This window comes from Procambarus clarkii, chromosome 26 (genome assembly GCF_040958095.1).
Source record: "Procambarus clarkii isolate CNS0578487 chromosome 26, FALCON_Pclarkii_2.0, whole genome shotgun sequence".
NCBI classification, from domain to species: Eukaryota; Metazoa; Arthropoda; class Malacostraca; order Decapoda; family Cambaridae; genus Procambarus; species Procambarus clarkii.
In genome coordinates this window covers 22,531,711-22,539,903 of record NC_091175.1, presented here as the reverse complement: position 1 = coordinate 22,539,903, position 8,193 = coordinate 22,531,711, and positions in this window count along the sequence as shown.

Genomic DNA, 8,193 nt, shown 5'->3' with positions numbered 1-8,193 from the left:
CTTCTACTCCCCAAGCCCGGCCCGAGGCCAGGCGTGACTTGTGAGAGTTTGGTCCACCAGGCTGTTGCTTGGAACGGCCCGCAGGCCCACATACCCACCACAGCCTGGTTGGTCCGGCACTCCTTGGAGGAAACAATCTAGTTTCCTCTTGAAGAAGGGTTGATTCTGGGTCTTGCCTTCCGAATCAACCTCAGTTTGTAGTTTCTTAAATTGCAACCTCAATTCTCGGTGGGATCAGTCGTGAATGGTTCATCAGTAATTATATAGAAGATAATTTATAATTGGATGAAAAGGCTTCATGTTATTATTAATAATTTATTATTAACAACCATGTGCCCAACCATTTCGAACACGGAATTCTCGATTGTGCGTCGAGAACGAAGCCAACTGTGCTACCGACACAGCCACTAACTCTGAAGTTGTGGGGGGGAGAAGACAAGAAGGTCTCTCATAATAGTGAGAATACAATAATAATGTACAGTGAATACAACAGTGATTGTGGTGTCGGCCATAGCAGTGAATATTTTACAGTGATGGATCCGTCCCTTCTAGTCATTTGCCACTGTAAAAACTCAAACCTCCTAACCTAACCTAACCTAACCAAACCAAAACTAACCTAACCTAACCTAACCAAAACTAACCTAACCTAACCTAACCTAACCTAACCAAAACTAACCTAACCTAACCAAAACTAACCTAACCTAACCTAACCTAACCAAACCAAAACTAACCTAACCTAACCAAAACTAACCTAACCTAACCTAACCTAACCAAAACTAATCTAACCTAACCTAACCAAAACTAACCTAACCTAACCTAACCAAACCAAAACTAACCTAACCAAAACTAACCTAACCTAACCTAACTAAAACTAACCTAACCTAACCAAAACTAACCTAACCTAACCAAAACTAACCTAACCTAACCAAAACTAACCTAACCAAAACTAACCTAACCTAACTAAAACTAACCTAACCTAACCAAAACTAACCTAACCTAACCAAAACTAACCTAACCTAACCTAACCAAAACTAACCTAACCTAACCTAACTAAAACTAACCTAACCTAACCAAAACTAACCTAACCTAACCAAAACTAACCTAACCAAAACTAACCTAACCTAACCAAAACTAACCTAACCAAACCAAAACTAACCTAACCAAAACTAACCTAACCTAACCTAACTAAAACTAACCTAACCTAACCAAAACTAACCTAACCTAACCTAACCAAAACTAACCTAACCTAACCAAAACTAACCTAACCTAACCTAACCTAACCAAACCAAAACTAACCTAACCTAACCAAAACTAACCTAACCTAACTAAAACTAGCCTAACCTAACCTAACCTAACCAAACCAAAACTAGCCTAACCTAACCAAAACTAACCTAACCTAACCTAACTAAAACTAACCTAACCTAACCTAACCTAACCTAACCAAACCAAAACTAGCCTAACCTAACCTAACTAAAACTAACCTAACCTAACCAAACCAAAACTAGCCTAACCTAACCAAAACTAACCTAACCAAAACTAACCTAACCTAACCTAACCAAAACTAACCTAACCTAACCAAAACTAACCTAACCTAACCAAAACTAACCTAACCTAACCAAAACTAACCTAACCTAACCTAACCTAACCTAACCAAAACTAACCTAACCTAACCAAAACTAACCTAACCTAACGAAAACTAACCTAACCAAAACTAACCTAACCTAACCAAAACTAACCTAACCTAACCAAAACTAAGCTAACCAAAACTAACCTAACTAAAACTAACCTAACCTAACCAAAACTAACCTAACCTAACCTAACCAAAACTAACCTAACCTAGCCTAACCAAAACTAACCTAACCAAAACTAACCTAACCTAACCTAACCAAAAACAAACGAACCCATCCAACCCGCCTAACCTATGGAGTCCAATGAATAGAAAACGCATATATTTGTGAGTGGCAACATGACATAGCAGGTTGGGTTTGTTACGTAGGTTACCAAAACGTAAAGAAAGCGACTTGTTAGTGGAGAAGACGGGTTGGTCTGTGTAGGCTGGGTGGACAGCGCTCTGGGGGCGTAGTCCTACGAACCTGGGTTCGATCCCCAGCAGAGGTTGAAACAAATGGGCAGAGTTTTTTTCACCCTGATGCCGCTGTTCGCCTAGCATTAAATAGGTACTTGGGAGTTAGACAGCTGCTACGTGCTGCTTCTTGGAGATGTGTGTGTGTGTGTGTGTGTATGTGTGTGTGTGTGTGTGTGTGTGTGTGTGTGTGTGTGTGTGTGTGTGTGTGTGTGTGTGTGTGTGTGTGTGTGTGTCTGTGTGTGTGTGTGTGTGTGTGTGTTATAGAGAGCAATATATATAGTAGACATAATAGAGGAAAAATAAATTAGTTAGATAGGCGGGATCCAAGCTCGATTCTGCAGGCACAAATAGTAAATACACACACACACAGACCACGTCACTGGGAGACAGAAGAGTTAGAGGGGACATGATCACCACATGCAAGATTCTCAGAGGAATTGAAAGGGTGGATAAAGACAGACTATTTAACACAAGGCGAAACTAGGGGACACACGCACTAGGGGACACAGGTGGAAATAGAGTGCCCAAATGAACCATCTTCTTGAGGTTATCTTGAGATGATTTCGGCGCTTTAGTGTCCCCGCGGCCCGGTCCTCGACCAGGCCTCCACCCCCAGGAAGCAGCCCGTGACAGCTGAGTAACACCCAGGTACCTATTTTACTGCTAGGTAACAGGGGCATATGGTGAAAGAAACTCTGCCCATTGTTTCTCGCCGGCACCCGGAATCGAACCCGGGACCACAGGATCAGAAGTCCAATGTGCTGTCCGCTCGGCCGTCCGGCTCCCTTTAGAGACATAGAGACATTAGAAAGAATTTTTTTCAGTGTCAGAGTAGTAGACAAATGGAATGCATTAGGCAGTGATGTGGTGGAGGCCGACTCCATACACAGCTTCAAGTGTTGATATGATAGAGCCCAGTAGGCTCAGGAACCTATACATTAGTTGACTGACAGTTGAGAGGCGGGACCCAAAGAGCCAGAGCTCAACCCCCCGCAAGCACAGCTAGGCAAGAACGCTTTACAAAATTGCAATATCACACATCAGTCTCTGTCAATATCTTAAGAAAAATTAACACTGAGCAAAACCCTCAGGTCTGACAATCTGCTGCCAGCAGCCATCGTCCACTAAAAGAGCAGTTGCTGGATGCAAAGGAGAGAGAGAGAGAGAGAGAGAGAGAGAGAGAGAGAGAGAGAGAGAGAGAGAGAGAGAGAGAGAGAGAGAGAGAGAGAGAGAGAGAGAGAGAGAGAGAGAGAGAGAGAGAGAGAGAGAGAGAGAGAGAGAGAGAGAGAGAGAGAGACAGAGACAGAGACAGAGACAGAGACAGAGAGAGAGAGAGAGAGAGAGAGAGAGAGAGACAGAGACAGAGACAGAGAGAGAGAGAGAGAGAGAGAGAGAGAGAGAGAGAGAGAGAGAGAGAGAGAGAGAGAGAGAGAGAGAGAGGAATAAAGGCAGGGAGGAGAGGGGGATAGGAAGAAAGTATGTGAGGAACAGGAATCACCTAAGAATCAGAAGCGAAAAGTAAAAGTGATATCCAGAGAGAGAAACTTTGTAATTTGGTTGAGCGCGCCCCAGCCACAATCATGCGATAGGCTCGTGAACCTATATTGGACACGCTGGAGCCGGGAAGCGTACAAGCCCCAAAGAGCCGGCTGGCTGCTTGCTCAGTTAGCCGGCTGGCTGCTTGCTCAGTTAGTCGGCTGGCTGCTTGCTCAGTTAGCCGGCTGGCACACTGCCAGGGCCGGCAATATGCTTATCTGCTTCGTTGTCTTGTTGGCAGGCTGGCTGAATGCCTGGCTATCCGGCAAGGCAACTGTATGCCTGGTTATCCGGCAAGACAGCTGTATGCCTGGTTATCCGGTAAGGCAGCTGAATGCCTGGCTATCCGGCAAGACAGCTGTATGCCTGGTTATCCGGTAAGGCAGCTGAATGCCTGGCTATCCGGCAAGACAGCTGTATGCCTGGTTATCCGGCAAGACAGCTGTATGCCTGGTTATCCGGCTAGACAGCTGTATGCCTGGCTATCCGGCAAGAAAGCTGTATGCCTGGTTATCCGGCAAGGCAGCTGAATGCCTGGCTATCCGGCAAGACAGCTGTATGCCTGACTATCCGGCAAGAAAGCTGTATGCCTGGCTATCCGGTAAGGCAGCTGAATGCCTGGTTATCGGGCAAGACAGCTGTATGCCTGGCTATCCGGCAAGACAGCTGTATGCCTGGCTATCCGGCAAGACAGCTGAATGCCTGGTTATCCGGCAAGACAGCTGTATGCCTGGTTATCCGGCTAGACAGCTGTATGCCTGGCTATCCGGCAAGACAGCTGTATGCCTGGCTATCCGGCAAGACAGCTGTATGTCTGGTTATCCGGCTAGACAGCTGTATGCCTGGTTATCCGGCAAGACAGCTGTATGCCTGGTTATCCGGCTAGACAGCTGTATGCCTGGCTATCCGGCAAGACAGCTGTATGCCTGGTTATCCGGCTAGACAGCTGTATGCCTGGCTATCCGGCAAGACAGCTGTATGCCTGGTTATCCGGCTAGACAGCTGTATGCCTGGTTATCCGACAAGGCAGCTGAATTCTTGACTATCCGGCTAGACAGCTGTATGCCTGGCTATCCGGCAAGAAAGCTGTATGCCTGACTATCCGGCAAGACAGCTGTATGTCTGGTTATCCGGCTAGACAGCTGTATGCCTGGTTATCCGGCAAGACAGCTGTATGCCTGGTTATCCGGCTAGACAGCTGTATGCCTGGCTATCCGGCAAGACAGCTGTATGTCTGGTTATCCGGCTAGACAGCTGTATGCCTGGTTATCCGGCAAGACAGCTGTATGCCTGGTTATCCGGCTAGACAGCTGTATGCCTGGCTATCCGGCAAGACAGCTGTATGCCTGGTTATCCGGCAAGACAGTTGTATGTCTGGTTATCCGACAAGGCAGCTGAATTCTTGACTATCCGGCTAGACAGCTGTATGCCTGGCTATCCGGCAAGAAAGCTGTATGCCTGACTATCCGGCAAGACAGCTGTATGCCTGGTTATCCGGTAAGGCAGCTGAATGCCTCGCTATCCGGCAAGACAGCTGTATGCCTGGCTATCCGGCAAGACAGCTGTATGCCTGGCTATCCGGCAAGACAGCTGAATGCCTGGCTATCCGGCAAGACAGCTGTATGCCTGGCTATCCGGCAAGAAAGCTGTATGCCTGACTATCCGGCAAGAAAGCTGTATGCCTGGCTATCCGGCAAGACAGTTGAATGCCTGGCTATCCGGCAAGACAGCTGAATGCCTGGCTATCCGGCAAGGCAGCTGAATGCCTGGCTATCCGGCAAGACAGCTGAATGCCTGGCTATCCGGCAAGGCAGCTGAATGCCTGGCTATCCGGCAAGAAAGCTGTATGCCTGACTATCCGGCAAGAAAGCTGTATGCCTGGCTATCCGGCAAGACAGCTGAATGCCTGGCTATCCGGCAAGACAGCTGAATGCCTGGCTATCCGGCAAGGCAGCTGAATGCCTGGCTATCCGGCAAGACAGCTGAATGCCTGGCTATCCGGCAAGGCAGCTGAATGCCTGGCTATCCGGCAAGACAGCTGAATGCCTGGCTATCCGGCAATACAGCTGAATGCCTGGTTATCCGGCAAGGCAGCTGAATGCCTGGCTATCCGGCAATACAGCTGAATGCCTGGCTATTCGGCAAGACAGCTGTATGCCTGGCTATCCGGCAATACAGCTGAATGCCTGGCTATCCGGCAAGACAGCTGTATGCCTGGCTATCCGGCAATACAGCTGAATGCCTGGCTATCCGGCAAGACAGCTGTATGCCTGGCTATCCGGCAAGACAGCTGTATGCCTGGCTATCCGGCAAGACAGCTGTATGCCTGGCTATCCGGCAAGACAGCTGTATGCCTGGCTATCCGGCAATACAGCTGAATGCCTGGCTATCCGGCAAGACAGCTGTATGCCTGGCTATCCGGCAATACAGCTGAATGCCTGGCTATCCGGCAATACAGCTGAATGCCTGGCTATCCGGCAAGACAGCTGTATGCCTGGCTATCCGGCAATACAGCTGAATGCCTGGCTATCCGGCAAGACAGCTGTATGCCTGGCTATCCGGCAAGACAGCTGTATGCCTGGCTATCCGGCAATACAGCTGAATGCCTGGCTATCCGGCAAGACAGCTGTATGCCTGGCTATCCGGCAATACAGCTGAATGCCTGGCTATCCGGCAATACAGCTGTATGCCTGGCTATCCGGCAATACAGCTGAATGCCTGGCTATCCGGCAATACAGCTGTATGCCTGGCTATCCGGCAATACAGCTGAATGCCTGGTGTTATGATTGCCGTCTAATAACAGTCCTGCTTGAAGAGTCTTTTTACCTGCCTAGAAAGATTGCAGACGGCCCAAGACCCTCCACACACACACACACACACACACACACACACACACACACACACACACACACACACACACACGCACGCACGCACACACACACACACACACACACACACACACACACACACACACACGCACAAAGGAAGAGAATGCGCGTAGTCACGAGATTAGAGACACACACAAGAGGCTCCAACACAAACGAGTTAACGGGTCAGGTAGTTGGGTAATTAGCTCTCTTATGCTCTACAGCCAGTCATCCTTGATAGCACAAAGACATCCGGATCGTTATCACACTATATCACTGACAGGATTCATATTAAGTCAATTGTTTTATCGATATCTTGTGTCCATGTTGTATTTGCATTCGAAATAGAGTATCCCGCGGTGCCCGGGTCTCGTTTCTCGCCTTCCCTCTCTTCTCTTCTCCCTCTACCTTTTTCCCTTCCTCTCTCTCTCTCTCTCTCTCTCTCTCTCCCCGTCTCCCTCTTTGTCTCCCCCACTCTACCTCTCTCTCTCTGTCTCTCTCTCTCTACCTCAGAATGTGTAATACCGTAACCCAAATGAATTCACGTTTATTGTTCTTGAGTAAACCATGAAGATGCGGCACGGGTAAAACACAACCCCTAATTTTATTTAAGACCATGTAATCGCAAGGGGGGGGGGGGTCGTTTTCGATGCTGATATTTCTTAAAAGCCTGGCCCTCGGGCCGACCCCGAGGGTCCTATGACACGCATACACCCCACCATGTTTCATGTTGGACAGTTGGGTGAGGTTTGACACAAGCGTTTCGACGCCTGGTTTAAAATAAAATGTTTGTCTATCTGCTCAATACTGACAAGTATTGTTCTTGTACCCTCTACAAGTAAGTATTTGTTAGAGAGTTAGCATCGAATATTTGAAGCCTGAATCATTATAAAGTCATCCAAGAGGCATCGAAACAGAAGGACGTACGAATTAAAGAAACTGCAAAATGCCTATTGACCCATACGAGGCAACTTCTATTGGTCCATACGAGGCAGTTCATATTGGTCCATACGAGGCAGCTCCTATTGGCCCATACGAGGCAGTTCATATTGGTCCATACGAGGCAGCTCTTATTGATCCATACGAGGCAGTTCATATTGGTCCATACGAGGCAGCTCCTATTGTCCCATACGAGGCAGCTCCTATTGTCCCATACGAGGCAGCTCTTATTGGTCCAAACGAGGCACCTCCTATTGGCCCATACGAGGCAGCTCATAAGAACATAAGAACATAAGAACAAAGGTAACTGCAGAAGGCCTATTGGCCCATACGAGGCAGCTCCTATTCTATAACCACCCAATCCCACTCATATACTTGTCCAACCCGTGCTTGAAACAATCGAGGGACCCCACCTCCACAATGTTACGCGGCAATTGGTTCCACAAATCAACAACCCTGTTACTGAACCAGTATTTACCCAAGTCTTTCCTAAATCTAAACTTATCCAATTTATATCCATTGTTTCGTGTTCTGTCCTGTGTTGATACTTTTAATACCCTATTAATATCCCCCCGGTTATGTCCATTCATCCACTTGTAAACCTCTATCATGTCACCCCTAACTCTTCGCCTTTCCAGTGAATGCAACTTAAGCTTTGTTAATCTTTCTTCATATGAAAGATTTCTAATTTGGGGAATTAACTTAGTCATCCTACGCTGGACACGTTCAAGTGAATTTATATCCATTCTATAATATGGCGACCAA